This window comes from Camelus bactrianus, chromosome 5 (genome assembly GCF_048773025.1).
Source record: "Camelus bactrianus isolate YW-2024 breed Bactrian camel chromosome 5, ASM4877302v1, whole genome shotgun sequence".
Classification (NCBI taxonomy): Eukaryota; Metazoa; Chordata; class Mammalia; order Artiodactyla; family Camelidae; genus Camelus; species Camelus bactrianus.
Genome location: NC_133543.1, coordinates 9,486,680 through 9,501,169, shown reverse-complemented (window position 1 = coordinate 9,501,169; position 14,490 = coordinate 9,486,680). Strand labels below are relative to the sequence as shown.

General features: G+C 37.0%; 1 protein-coding gene across 6 annotated transcripts in view; it reads left to right on the top strand.

Annotated features, from left to right (window-relative positions):
- The window catches only part of OCA2 (OCA2 melanosomal transmembrane protein), a 278,029-nt gene extending 270,813 nt beyond the window's left edge, over positions 1-7,216 (top strand). For all 6 annotated transcript variants that reach the window (XM_074363384.1, XM_074363383.1, XM_074363382.1 and 3 more), the window contains 2 exons: positions 4,871-4,977; positions 6,279-7,216. The gene's annotated coding sequence lies outside the window, so the exon portion shown is untranslated. The remainder of the gene's footprint in view (positions 1-4,870; positions 4,978-6,278) is intronic.
- The last annotated feature ends 7,274 nt before the right edge of the window (positions 7,217-14,490 follow it).

Here is a 14,490-nt window from a genome sequence, read left to right as displayed (position 1 = left end):
CTTTGTTCTTGTTTGTTTGTTTTTGTTTTTGTTTTTTAGATTCCACATATGAGCGATCTCATACGGTATTTTTCTTTCTCTTTCTGGCTTATTTCACTTAGAATGACATTCTCCAGGAGCATCCAAGTTGCTGTAAATGGCATTATGTTGTCGGTTTTTATGGCTGAGTAGTATTCCATTGTATAAATATACCACATCTTCTTTATCCAGTAACCTGTTGATGGACGTTTAGGCTGTTTCCATGTTTTGGTTATTGTAAATAGTGCTGCTATGAACATTGGGGTGCAGGTGTCATCCTGAAGTAGGGTTCTTTCTGGATACAAGCCCAGGAGTGGGATTCCTGGGTCATATGGTAAGTCTATTCCTAGTCTTTTGAGGAATCTCCACACTGTTTTCCATAGTGGCTGCACCAAACTGCATTCCCACCAGCAGTGTAGGAAGGTTCCCCTTTCTCCACAGCCTCTCCAGCATTTGTCATTTGTGGATTTTTGAATGACGGCCATTCTGACTGGTGTGAGGTGATACCTCATTGTAGTTTTGATTGGCATTTCTCTGATAATTAGTGATATTGAGCATTTTTTCATGTGCCTTTTGATCATTTGTATGTCTTCCTTGGAGAATTGCTTGTTTAGGTCTTCTGCCCATTTTTGGATTGGGTTGTTTATTTTTTTCTTATTGAGTCGTATGAGCTGCTTATATATTCTGGAAATCAAGCCTTTGTCGGTTTCATTGGCAAAAATTTTCTCCCATTCCGTAGGTTGTCTTCTTGTTTTGCTTCTGGTTTCCTTTGCTGTGCAGAAGCTTGTAAGTTTCATTAGGTCCCATTTGTTTATTCTTGCTTTTATTTCTTCTAGGAGAAAATTTTTGAAATGTATGTCAGATAATGTTTTGCCTATGTTTTCCTCTAGGAGGTTTATTGTATCTTGTCTTATGTTTAAGTCTTTGATCCATTTTGAGTTGATTTTTGTATATGGTGTAAGGGAGTGTTCTAGCTTCACTGTTTTACATGCTGCTGTCCAGTTTTCCCAACACCATTTGCTGAAGAGACTGTCTTTATTCCATTGTATATTCTTGCCTCCTTTGTCGAAGATTAGTTGACCAAAAGCTTGTGGGTTCATTTCTGGGCTCTCTATTCTGTTCCATTGGTCTATATGTCTGTTTTGGTACCAATACCATGCTGTCTTGATGACTGTAGCTCTATAGTATTGTCTGAAGTCTGGGAGAGTTATTTCTCCAGCCTCTTTCTTTCTCTTCAGTAATGCTTTGGCAATTCTAGGTCTTTGATGGTTCCATATAAATTTTATTATGATTTGTTCTAGTTCTGTGAAATATGTCCTGGGTAATTGGATAGGGATTGCATTAAATCTGTAGATTGCCTTGGGCAGTGTGACCATTTTAACAATATTGATTCTTCCAATCCAAGAGCATGGAATATCTTTCCATTTTTTAAAGTCTTTAATTTCCTTCATCAATGGTTTATAGTTTTCTGTGTATAATTCTTTCACCTCCTTGGTTAGATTTATTCCCAGATATTTTATTACTGTGGGTGCTATTTTAAAGGGGATTGTTTCTTTACTTTTGTTTTTCTGTTGATTCATCATTAGTGTAAAGAAATGCAACTGATTTTTGAACGTTAATTTTGTAACCTACCTTGCTGAATTCTTCAATTAGCTCTAGTAGCTTTTGTGTGGACCTTTTAGGGTTTTCTATATATAGTAACATGTCGTCAGCATATAGTGACACTTTTACCTCTTCTTTTCCAATTTGGATCCCTTTTATTTCTTTCTCTTGCCTGACTGCTGTGGCTAGGACTTCCAGGACTGTGTTGAATAGGAGTGGTGATAGTGGGCATCCTTGTCTTGTCCCAGATTTTAGTGGGAAGCTTTTGAATTTTTTTACCATTGAGTACTATGCTGGCTGTAGGTTTGTCATATATAGCTTTTATTATGTTGATATATGTTCCCTCTATACACACTTTGGCGAGAATTTTTATCATAAATGTTGAATTTTATCAAATGCTTTTTCTGCATCGATTGAGATGATCATGTGGTTTTTGTCCTTTCTCTTGTTGATGTGATGTATTACATTGATTGACTTGCGTATGTTGAACCAGCCTTGTGTCCCTGGGATGAACCCCACTTGGTCATGATCTATAATCTTTTTTATGTGTTGTTGGATTCTATTTGCTAAAATTTTGGTGAGGATTTTGGCGTCTATGTTCATCAGTGATATTGGCCTATAATTCTCTTTTTTTGTAGTGTCTTTGCCTGGTTTTGGTATCAGGGTGATGGTGGCTTCATAGAATGAGTTTGGGAGTATTCCCTCCTTTTCAATCGTCTGGAAGAGTTTGAGAAGGACTGGTATGAGTTCTTCTTTGTATGTTTGGTAGAATTCCCCAGTGAAGCCGTCTGGTCCTGGACTTTTATTTGTAGGGAGGTTTTTAATTGCTATTTCTATTTCCTTTCTAGTGATCGGATTGTTCAAGTGTTCAGATTCTTCTTGATTCAGTCTTGGTGGACAGTATGTTTCCAGAAACTTGTCCATCTCCTCTAGGTTATCCAGTTTGGTTCCATATAGTTTTTCATAATATTCTCGTATGATATTCTGTATTTCTATTTTGTTTGTTGTAATTTCTCCATTTTCCTTTCTTATTTTGCTAATTTGTGCTCTCTCTTTTCTTCTTTGTGAGTTTGGCCAGAGGTTTGTTGATTTTATCTACTTTTTCAAAAAACCAGCTTTTGGTTTGGTTGATTTTTTTCTATGGTCTTGTTAATCTCTATTGTATTTAATTCCTCTCTGATCTTTATTCCTTCTGCTGCTTTTTGGGGCTTTTTGTTCTTCTTTTTCTAATTCATTCAGGTGGTGGGTTAAATTGTTTATTTGAGATTGTTCTTTTTTGAGGAAGGCCTGTATCGTTATACAGTAGGGTTTTTCTGATTGCAGTAATAGGAAGTCATGAGCCTTCTTTTGGTTAAAGCTGTGTGACAGACTCTTGCAATATATCTGTTAGATTCATTGAGCCCTAGCATAACCAAGATGACAGTTTTTTTTTAAATTAAAGTCTAATTGATTTACAGTGTTGTGATTGTTTCTGGTGTACAGCAAAGTGATTCAGTTACATATATATATATTCTTAATTCAGTTATATATATTCTTATTCAGTTATATATATTCTTATTCAGTTATATGTATATACATATATATATATTCATATTCTTTTCCATTATGGTTTATTACAGGATATTGAGTATAGTTCCCTGTAGTATATACAGTAGGACCTTGTTGTTCATCTATTTTATATACAGTAATTTGTATCTGCTAGTCCAAAACTGCTAATTTATTCCTCTCCCACCCCCTTTCCCCTTTGGTAACGATCAGTTTGTTTTCTATGTCTGTGAGTCTATTTCTGTTTTGTAAATAAGTTCATTTGTATCATATTTTAGAATCCACATATTAAGTGATATCCTATGGGATTTGTCTTTCACTGTCTGACTTACCTCACTCAGTATGATAATCTCTAGGTCCTTCCATGTTGCTGCAAATGGCATTATTTCATTCTTTTTTATGGCTAAGTCGTATTCCATTATATATAAATATACCATGCAAGATGGCAGTTTTAAACATCAAGACCCATGACATTAGTAACAAATTGGAATTGTTTTAATAATTTAGTTTCGGCCATCTTATGAACTAATAATCCATTTGATTAACAATTGGGGAGAATTAGATACAGGTAGATTGTAGTTTTAGTAGGCATTGGAAAAATTCTTGTGAGTCTTAATCACAATTTTTATTACATGTTGGGGCCCAGTGTTTTTGTGTGTAAGATGTATGATTCTAAAGAAAGGCAAGGTTTTACACACAAATACTTGATTTATACCCTACTGTTTGGAAACACCTCAAACATAAAAACACAAGTGGGCTATAGACTAAACATGGCCCTGGATATGTTCAGTTTGTCTCCACACATTGAGTCAACATTTAAAATATAGGAGACTTGTGCAGAAATCTACACTTTAGAACTTCTCCTAAAGAATCAAATCTGGTCCCCCTTGAGCCCAGGCTCCTATGTGGTCTGCTCTGCAGAGGTGGCCCCTTCTCGGTGGGGCGTGTGTTCTCCAGTTTGCTGTCCTCACTTGTGATTTTCACTTGGGCCACCTATGTTGCCTCTGTAAGCATTTGAATTTACAATTCCTGTTTGTATATTTTGATAAATATTTCAAGATTTTAAAGACAATCTATATTAATTTATAGTTTATTTCATATTTTGTAATAATCCCTTAAGAGTAGTTGATTTCATATTTTGTAATAATCCCTTAAGAGTGGGATGGAATTTTTCAAATTAGAATGTATAAGTTGGTTTAAGAAAAACTTTTTCTTTACGTGCAAATAATCATATTCCCATTGGAATGTCTCCAAGCTTTATGAGATTAGTCATAGTTGTAATTGGATAGGTTATACATGCTGCAGACAGTATGGTATCTTTCTCCTCAGCGTGGCTCCTTAAAAATGTAGTTGATTCAGCAGCTAAATGGTTCTCTCTGGAGCAGTGTTTAGAGTGTCAGGAGTAGTAGTTGAGCAGTAAGGTAACTAGAGAATGCCTGACACATGCTGCGATAGAAGCGAAGGTTCTTGGAACCAGCTAATGTCTGAAGTGAGTTTCAGAGAATGACTTCCCAGGGAAACTTTTGAGGAGGTCAAGGAGGAACCTTTTAAAGAGAAGGGGCATAGAGGGGCGAGGAAGAAGGGGCTGCTTGTTATTTACTTTATAGTGTATGTTTAAGTTCTTTAAGAGACTTAAGTTTTTAAATTCAGTTTTGAAATTTATATGTAATTTTACACATTATCAACTGTTTTTACTGTTTTACAGTATAACTTCACACCACTTTTACTCGCCATCAGGGAGAACAAAGAAGAAATGGTCAAATTTTTGATTGAGAACGGGGCAAATGTACATGCAGTTGACAAGCTGCAAAGGTACAATAGTTTGTTCTCTCTCCCTCTTTTTTTTTTTTTTTGTTTAAGCTTAATGTTGTTCTAGAGTAGTAACAGCCAATCAGAAAGATTAACTTAATAAGAAGAGGATTAACTTGGAATCAACACATCATCAGTCAGGTAGAAAAGCAATTATTCTGCCTGGTGTCACGAAGAACGGTATGCAGCAGGATTCATCTTCCTTTATGGTAGTGACTGCTGTCATTTGCAACCTGATTTTTTTGGTCATGTGATCTTACCATAGTTCAGGGATTTCATTTTAGTTTTATTAGTATGGACTCTAATTTTAATTTACCTTATGAGACAGTGTTGAATTTCTTCATTCTTTTATAACTTTTTAACCTCTTCTTGGTACTTTTTTTTCTTAAAAAATGCATATTAAACAAAGAGGAGTTTGTTTTGTCTTTTGGATGACTCTGCTTTAAATTACTTTCTTTGAAGGATACTGATGTTATTAGGTTATCACTGAGTATCACTAAAAGAGTAACTATGACCAGATACTGTGGGCTCATCAGTTTTTATCCTTTTTCATTTCTAGTACATTTTGTTTTTATTTTTAATTGATAATAGTAGAAGGAAGAAAAATAGCTTTAAATATTGAATAAACATTCCCTTTAAAGAAGACAGGTCATTGGTGGATGATAAAGAGGAAAGAGCTGGGCTTTAGAGTCAGACGAGGTTGAATTCCCAGCTCTCCTGCTGGTCAGGTGTGTTACCTGGGGGACATGACTTACCACCAACCAGTATGTTTCCTGTCACGTAAAGGAGGGTCGTCGTACATCCTTCAAGGGGGGTTGTGCCTAAGAAAGACCATACGTAGACTGTTCAGGTTAGTGCCAGCCACATGCTTCTCAGCGTGTTAACTGCAGCCGTGACTATTTTTGTTGCCGTTTTTATTCATATTACTGTTTTCAGCCTGCAAACAGCTTCTCCTTACCTGATCTCTAGCTGATTTTAAAGTATTATATTTCAGACTAGGGAAGAAATGGGGAATCCTTTAAATCTTTACCTACTTCAGATAAGTGACCTCAGCATCCTTTCTTGTCCATCAGAGGACTTTAAATTAGCCACTTCTACTGTGTGTTACCCAAGTAGGACAGGAGGCTTCTTTTTTGTCCCTCCATTTTGGCCTTGGAGGGGATTTGCAAAGATGAGCACTTGAGCATGTAAGTGGTCAGTTCTCCAGGGGTGGGCAGGATATTAACTTGGTAAACTAGACCAAATTAACTGCTTGAGTTACGCTAACTAAGTTCCTAAGGGTGAAGTTGTCTCTTTTATTTTAGATCAGCGCTCACGCTTGCTGTGTTTCATGACTCACCGGACATAGTCAAGCTGCTGCTTCAGAAGCATGTTAATGCCAGTTCTCGAGATTTACAGGGATGGTGTCCTGAACAATACGCTCGTTTTCACGGTTTTAAACAGTAAGTGTTTCCATTAAAGTGCCAGTTATCTCTAAACTGAGGTTGGAAGTGACCTAACTGTTACTTGTTACGTGACAGGTGAGAGTTCCTAGTTGGGAGCAGGCACTTTGGGGATGGCAGTGAGACCCTCCCCATCACCAGCTGGAAACCAGCAAAAGGCCAGACTAGTGAGATGGAGCAGTGGGCACGGGGTTCTTTATCTCAGGATTTGTAAGACATTTATCCTTAGGGTCCTGTTGTTCTCCATTTCATTCCAGTGTAACACCTATGCGTGGGGTACAAATAATGTCACATACCTGATTTTTCTAACTAGTTGTTTGGGTCTTGAAATGTTTAGTAGAGCAGAAAATCCTGTATTTTCCTTTGGGGACTTTCTTCTATAATCTTCCTCTTGAATTTTCCAGGAACCTAAGGGATTCCCTAAGGCCACAGTGACAGTCCTCTCCCACAAGGCATTGGGGCAGGGCGAGGGCACTCTAATCGTTCTCTTGTTTCCTTTGATTCTGTTGCTGCAGCGTTGGTACTAAAACTAGTTTTAACAGGATCTCCTTGGCAGCTGAGTCTGGAGTCTGGATGTTGCTCTCTAAAGACCTTTAATAAAACTTTAAAAGAAGAAAAGGAAAAAGAAACTGTTCCTGCAGTCGGGTCATTGACCTCTGCTCCCAGGATGCCTGTGCTGATCCAGTTTCCGTGGTCTTCATGGTGATCGACACGTAAACTTCAGCGTGACAGCTTGTTTAGTTCTCATACATATGCTTGTATGAGGTCATATATTTATAAATAAATGTAGCTACAAATTATGTAGTAGCTGAGGTGTCCTGAATTATAAACCATGAGGAACACCTAATCACCGTAATTTGTAACATTTTCTGAAAACTGCCACATTTAAATGTTACACCTGGGAAAGAAAACACACATTGGGTTTTATTTGGAATTCTCAAATAGTTCCAGCATTTAAGTTCAGGAAGAAATTATTCCATTCTTCCACTATTTCTCTGAGCATCTGGGGGATACATTATCTCATTAAATCTTCGTAATACTCTTATGAGTATTAATAACTAACTGCCTGACAGTAAGATCCCAGTTTTATGAAGGAAGACTTTGAGCTGATGAGAAGCAACTTTTCCAGGAACAAATAGTTGTTGGTTATAGAGCTGGGACTTCTGAGTTCGAGATACCTTCCATATGTCAGGCTCGCTTTAGTTAACTTGCTGAGCTGTACTGCCCTCAGCTCATGACAACTTCACCTTTTTTCTTTTTTAGTTGTACATGCTAAATTTAAAAGTTTGTAGATTGTACAAATTTGAAGTATATGGGACAATTTGAAGGTTTGCTATTACCTCTGATATTGTCTGAAATAATCTAAGAATTTAATATTTTTGTTAATTGTTTTTATATTAGTATTCAAGTAGTAATATTTATTTATCACTGTTTTTATACGTAGCATTTACCAACTGATTGTCGACTACAGAGACGAAAAGATACCAACTACTCCCCCTGAAAATAGCGACCTAGGACAGAGTTCGGGTAGTAAGTTACTCTTGTTGGGCCCATCATAGATACGGAAGTAAGAGTGAGGAACTTTTGATAATGAAAGAGCAGTGAAAAGAGCCAGTGTGTAAATTTCATGCATGTTTTTATTTTTTTCATTTTTTCTTAATGGTCTAGTATTCAGAATTACTTAAGAAGTTAATTGTAGGTAATTTAAAATCTGAGACAATATTGTCTGAAAAGAAATTCATTTATTTAATCATGGCCCCTGAAATCCCATATTATATTTTTGTGTAAATAAGAAAAACAGGTTTTTAACTTTGTTGTACATTTCCCCTAACATTATAACAAGTTGGCCTTGTTACAGAACTGGATCTTTAGTTTTTACAGCAAATGGATTACATTGGGTAAATGAATGCTAGTTATTGCACAGTGATTAGCCTCAATAAAAAGTGATTGTCTTTAAAACTGGGAGCTCAGCAATACCTTCCTGGTGCTATAAACAAATGGCCAACAATTAGAACTGCACAGCTGGGCCAGTGTGTAGCATACTAATAAGAGATTGTTTTTTAAAGATACCTAGTGATAGTGCAGAAGTCAGGAAAGCAGTGCCTTATTGAGAAGCACTGGTTACTTTTCGCATCATTACATCAACAGTCTCAGTCTCACCGATTGCATTCCTCAGAAGTGCAAACAGAATGCGACATGTTGCCTTTGTGAGAATCAGATGTTTTCTTCTCTTTTTTGGGATACTTGTCATGAAAGTATAATTTTGTTAGAACAAGATTTTCTGTTGCCATTAGTTAAAGGATTGTCATAATAATTACTCAAATAGCACAACTCAGGACTTAACAAATTGTAATAAAAGCACAGAAGTACTTCACATAAAAAAAAAAAAAAGACTGTGTTGCCTAGGTGTGACCCCTAGCGTGCTGTTCAGTCTGAACTGTATGAGGGCACCTTTAACTTGGTAGGCCTGGATCAAGCAAAGAACTATTGTAGGAAATACAAAGATGGAATAGACAGAGTTTTGGTTTTCAAGGTGCTCATAACACAACAGAGTTGTCCCTGGTTAATGTCTGTATGTTTTTTAAACAGGACTTCCAAAGAAAACATTCTTATCTGTTAATTGATCCACTTAACAGATGACTATCGAGTGTCGTTTAGGTACTAAGCACCACTCTGACGTTACAGCATGCAAACAGGTCAAAAGCACAGTTCCTGGCCTCCTGGAGCTTGTTACTGTCATCCTCATTTTTATGATTTGCTTTACTTTATTCTGTGCTTACTGTGTCCCAGAGCCCACGAGGACTTTGTAACTGTATTTATATATATTTTTATGGGTATTTAATATGTGCCAAATACTTTAAGTCCATGGTGAGGAAAGAAGTTTTTGAAAAGTGGGTAGGATGTCAGGTAAGCCATGCAGAGCGAGTAGAAGTTTGCCAGGGAAGGATGCAGAAGGGCAGTGTTTGGTGGGCGGAACATCTTTGAAGATTACATTTGGCAGAAAGGACAGCGGTGCAAAGGCTAAGATGTGCCAGTGAACTTTGCAGGATCTATGAGTTTCGTTTTGTTGGTGCAGGAAGGATGCTGTAGGAATGGTTGGGAACGAGGTGACTACGTAGCTCAGGCACGCTTCTGAAAGCCTTTCTAGTAGTATAGAAAGGAGGAGGTCTGCTGTAGACCTTGGGAGATGTGTCAGAGTGCTTTTAGCCACAAATAATGATAGGAGGCCTAAGTAACAGTGGCTACAGCAGCAGGAGTCAGGATTGTTTAGAAGGTTTGGTGATGTCATCAGGATCCCAGACGCTGTCCCTCCTTCAGCTGTGAGGCTGCTGGTGTTTGATGTCGCCTTTCCTGGTCTGCTGATTAGCGGCAGCTCCAAGCATCATATTCTCGCATGGCAGTATCCGCAGGCGAGGAGGGCTGCTTCTCTCTGCATGTTTTCTGTTAACTAGGAAGAAAACAGAGAAGCTTCCGGTAGACTTCCCCTAGCATCTTATTGGCTGGGTTACATCACGTACTCATTTCCTAAACCAGCCACTGGGGAAGGAGATGTTACTGTGATGACTGTAGAATAATCATTTCTCTTTTTGCAGCTAAGGAGAGTTTACCTTCTTCACATACTGGAGCAGAGAATATCCAAGAAAAGTTGCAATTGTCCGGCAAGGATGACGAAGAAGAAATGGTTGTCGAGTTGGGAACCAGCAATGGCAGCTGCACGGATTCACCAAAGAATGTTGAGCAGAAGAGTAAGAAGATTCAATTTGAGTCTTGGGGTTTCCTGTTATGACATAAAGCAGGGATGCACAAGCTTTTTCTATAAAGGGCCAGAGAGTCAATATTTTAGGCCATGTGGTGTCTGTCACATCTACTCATGTCGCCATTGCAGTGTGAAGGCAGCCCTAGACCGTATGTGAGCAAATAGGGATGAATGTGCCCAGATAACATGAGGCTGACAAAGCCAAATGGCGGGGTGGGTTAGTCCCATGGGTGTCATCCAGAAACACCACGCTGTGTGAGCTTGATGTCAGTTTATGATGCTGATTCTACTAACGATTACCATGTTTTGTGAGTCTCATAAAGTTTGGTTGGGATTTTGGTCCTTGTAAACAGTTCACTTTAAGATATCAAATTTGGATAAACACCCTTTTTTTTGATAAATATAAAGGAGGGGAAGTGGTTTTTATGCATTAATTACCTACCAGGAGTATACTCAATATTCACTGAAGTGTGTAGTCTCCAGGTGTGGTCCCAAAGGAATGCTTTTTAACAAAACATTGGTCTTACACTTTTAATATTCTGTGTTTTTCTATTGCTGATATAGAATCTTTTTTACTTTTTTCTTTAATAGCGGATTTAGTGGTTGAGGTTTCACCGAGGTTTGAAGACATCTCTGTCACCAGGTAGGATTTTATGGATTTTTAAAAATTACATGTTGACTAAGGGAACACAGAGAAAAGAAACAAGGCTTGTTGAGTGTCCTACTCTGGGTTAGACACCGTGCTGTGTACTTGACATTTGTTACCTCGTACAGTCACCACAACAGCTTTGCAGAGAAGCTGTGCTGTTACAGCTTACTATTAGTTAGTTAGGCAGCTGTGGTTTAAGGAGGTTGACTAGTTGACCCATGATTCCATGGTTAACAAGTAGTTGACCTGTGACTTAACCATCAAGCAGCCTGGCTCCCAAATCTGCTTTCTTATCCCTCAGCATAGACTTTTGTCACTTTTGTTTGTTTAAAGAAATGAACTCACTCATTTTTGATGTGTATTTTTGCTCCAAAGTATTTCACCCAAACATGATGTTGATGATTCAAGGCCTCCATCAGATGGTGACTTAGATCTTGCTCCCAAGGTAAAGTGTTTTCTTGAGAAATTAATTTTTCTGCTCTGAATTTAGTTTTGCATAGTATTTACTCCTAAAATTTAGCAGTGGTCTGCCTATCATTGTTTTATGTTTGTGTTAGAAAGTTGGTCAGAGTAAACCATTTTATAAAAATATGACAGGTTGAATTTTTTTCTTTTTTTTACTTTGGTAAATACTGAAGATGAGGCTGAAGCAGAATGGACTAGAAAATAGATTGTGACAGGAAAACTGTATTGTGAAAAGCTTTCCCACAACAGAGGAAGTGTGAAGCTTGGCCAAGGATAAAGATTCTTTGACTTTTAAACCACACTGACGGGACTTGTATAATACTTGTGCCTCAGGGACATCTTCAGTGCACAACAGCTACTTACTGTGATCATCATGGCATCTTCCTGGGGCCTTTCAGTTCCAAAACTACGTAGCATGTATCTTTTTTTTTTTTCCCCTTGGACACTTTTTGTTTTGGTATCAGAGAGTTGTGAGGAAAGAGGGTTTTTTTTTTTCCCCCTTTATTTCTATCTCTGGTTCTGCATTAAGACTAATAGTTGAAATTATAGAAATTTTGAAATTAAAATTCTGTTTCTCAAAATCCACGTTATAAAGAGATTCCTCTGTGTTTTCTAAATTACCTCATTACGAGTATATTCAAAACTCTTCATCTAATTGAAGAGTACATGTTTTCCCTAAAATAACAGCCAGCTCTCAAAGTAGACTCCTAATAACCATATGATAAAACCTACTTCAGAATTCTTTTGTATTATAGTTTTAAAAAGTAGGTGCAGTCCTCGTGTCCCATTCTAAAACTTCAAGTTTCAGATATTTTGTAGTATAGTTATTTACATACTCATTTTATAGCCCCTGCATCAGCATACACCGCTAGAGATTAGGGAACGTAATTGTGCATTTCCTGGAGCACCGAGAATAAGGTCTTAAATGTAAGAAGCATTTTATTATTTTTGAATGTGAATGCATGAAGAGACATGGAATTCTGCATAATGCTACAGGTACTATAACATGCACACACTGTCATAATGAAATCTATTTGATGGTACTATGCATACTATGTCATAGTGAAATCTATTCAAATTCTAAAAATATGACTTAAATTTCTATTCCCTTTGTTTAGGCTGTAAGAGTTCAGTTGTTATGAGAGGAAGTATGTCATAAATGCCAAGGAAATAGATAAGAAGTATATGAGAAATAGGAAAAGGTTACAGTCTGTTTTTCAGTGTCCACCAACTGTGAGCTTAGAATTTGAGATGAAAACTTTTTAACCTTCTTTTAGCCCTCTCTCATGTTCCATTCAATATATCTTTTCAAGCTATATAATATCCTTAGAATCCTGACCACCAGTTCTTTCTCTAGGTGGAAAGCTGATATGTTAGGAACTTTTAAAATCTGTTTTTCTCTCTCTCTAGTAATAATTTGCAGTGTTCCTAGTAATAATTTGCAGTGTTCAGGTAGGGAGAGATGACCATGTTCAACTGAGTGACTTGGAGTGACAAAATTTAACTCTCACTTATAGTAGTATTTACAAACAAACAGTTGTAGAGTAATACAGGTCAGCATTATTGGGGATACACTATGAACAAAGGCCTTTGTTTTATATATATGTTTCATATATCATGTATTTTGATATTTTTATAATACTTGCTGAAGAATAATATATATACTTTCATATATAATTTATACATTTTTACATATATAATAAAAAGGTAAAACAGAGGCTTTCACTCATAGTATATATATCCCTAACAATACTGATACAGCCCTTATCTATTATATATAGATGCTGAAATATATATATTTCTCCACATGCCTTGTTATACTTACATTTTCCTTTTTTTCTTGCCTGAAGTTTGTACTTGACTAGTCATGTCTCACTTTTTCTTTTCTTCCTCCTCCCCACTTTTTTTTTTAATGGTTTGTCCCAAACCTAATATTTCTTTGCAGAAAACACTTCTTCAGTGTCTGTTCTTTCAGTCCATCTCACTCTGCCTCTGTGAACATGTTTAGTTACAGCTTTCTGTTCACTATGTGTGTGGCTTTCACTCATGAGTCATTGCCCTTCAGAATTACTTTTTTTATTCCTCTTTCTTAGAAGTAGCTGAATTTGAACAATCATTTGTCTTTAGCTTTTTGGCGAATGGGATAGAAGTAGCTTATACTGTTTGCTGTTCTAACTCATCCAAATAAGATACTGCTAAAAAGTAAACTCTCGTATTTCCCCCATGAGAGAGAATTCACACATATATAAATCATGCAAGCACATTTCAAAATATAACAATTACTTTAAATTTCTTAATGTTAGTTTTTTCAATAGGACTCTAAACAATAGAACTCCAAACTATCAGGGATAAGTTTTTGTTCTAGATCATTTTGGTCAAGAAAGTCATCTAATGGATACCATAATGTTTGTATAATAATCAATGAAGGGTAAAGAAAGTAACATTTTAGGACCCCTGAGGTCATCTCTCATAATCCTCACCCCATGAGAAGATGTAGGTTGGTAAATGACAGACCCAGAACTTGAATCCATATCTGAATGACTCCAAAGCCAGCGCTCTTTGTGTTAGATCATCTAGGAATGGGGAATGTTGTAATTACTTTGTTCAATTTCATATTTGTTGTTCTTAAAGCTGTTATTTTCTTCTCTAGAAAGTCCGGCATCCAAGATTTGCAAAGCCAGTTCAGGCCTGGCAAGAACCCATGATAAACAGTAAGTTATTTGAAGACTGTCATTTTGCGTTTTCACTGATGAGAAATTATAGATAATTTCATCTACCATACCTTGTTTTCACTACAGCAGAGGCAAAAGATGGTGTTTTGAAACCAGGAACTAGCACCTTCTTTGAGGACAATAATTCTAATAATGAAAATGAAGATGCGGTTACAACCTTTTCCCAACCATCAACCAAAGTTCCAGGCTTTTCTCATCCTGCCTTCCCAGCACCGGAACCTCTCATGTCTTCAGCAGTCCTTGGTGTTACAGAGGTAAGTCGTTTTGTTTTTAACTTTTCCTTCCTGTGCTTTTTCACTTATCATCCCCCTGATTCTCATGGGGATGAAAAGGATCCTACACAGAAATGGAAGTCCTCAAGATCACAATAGAAAACAGTGTGATAACAAGAGAGGTACATGTGCAGGACTGAGATTTGTAAAGGTTGGTGGCAATAAACAGTTCTCAAATATGCCATTAAGAAAAGAAAGA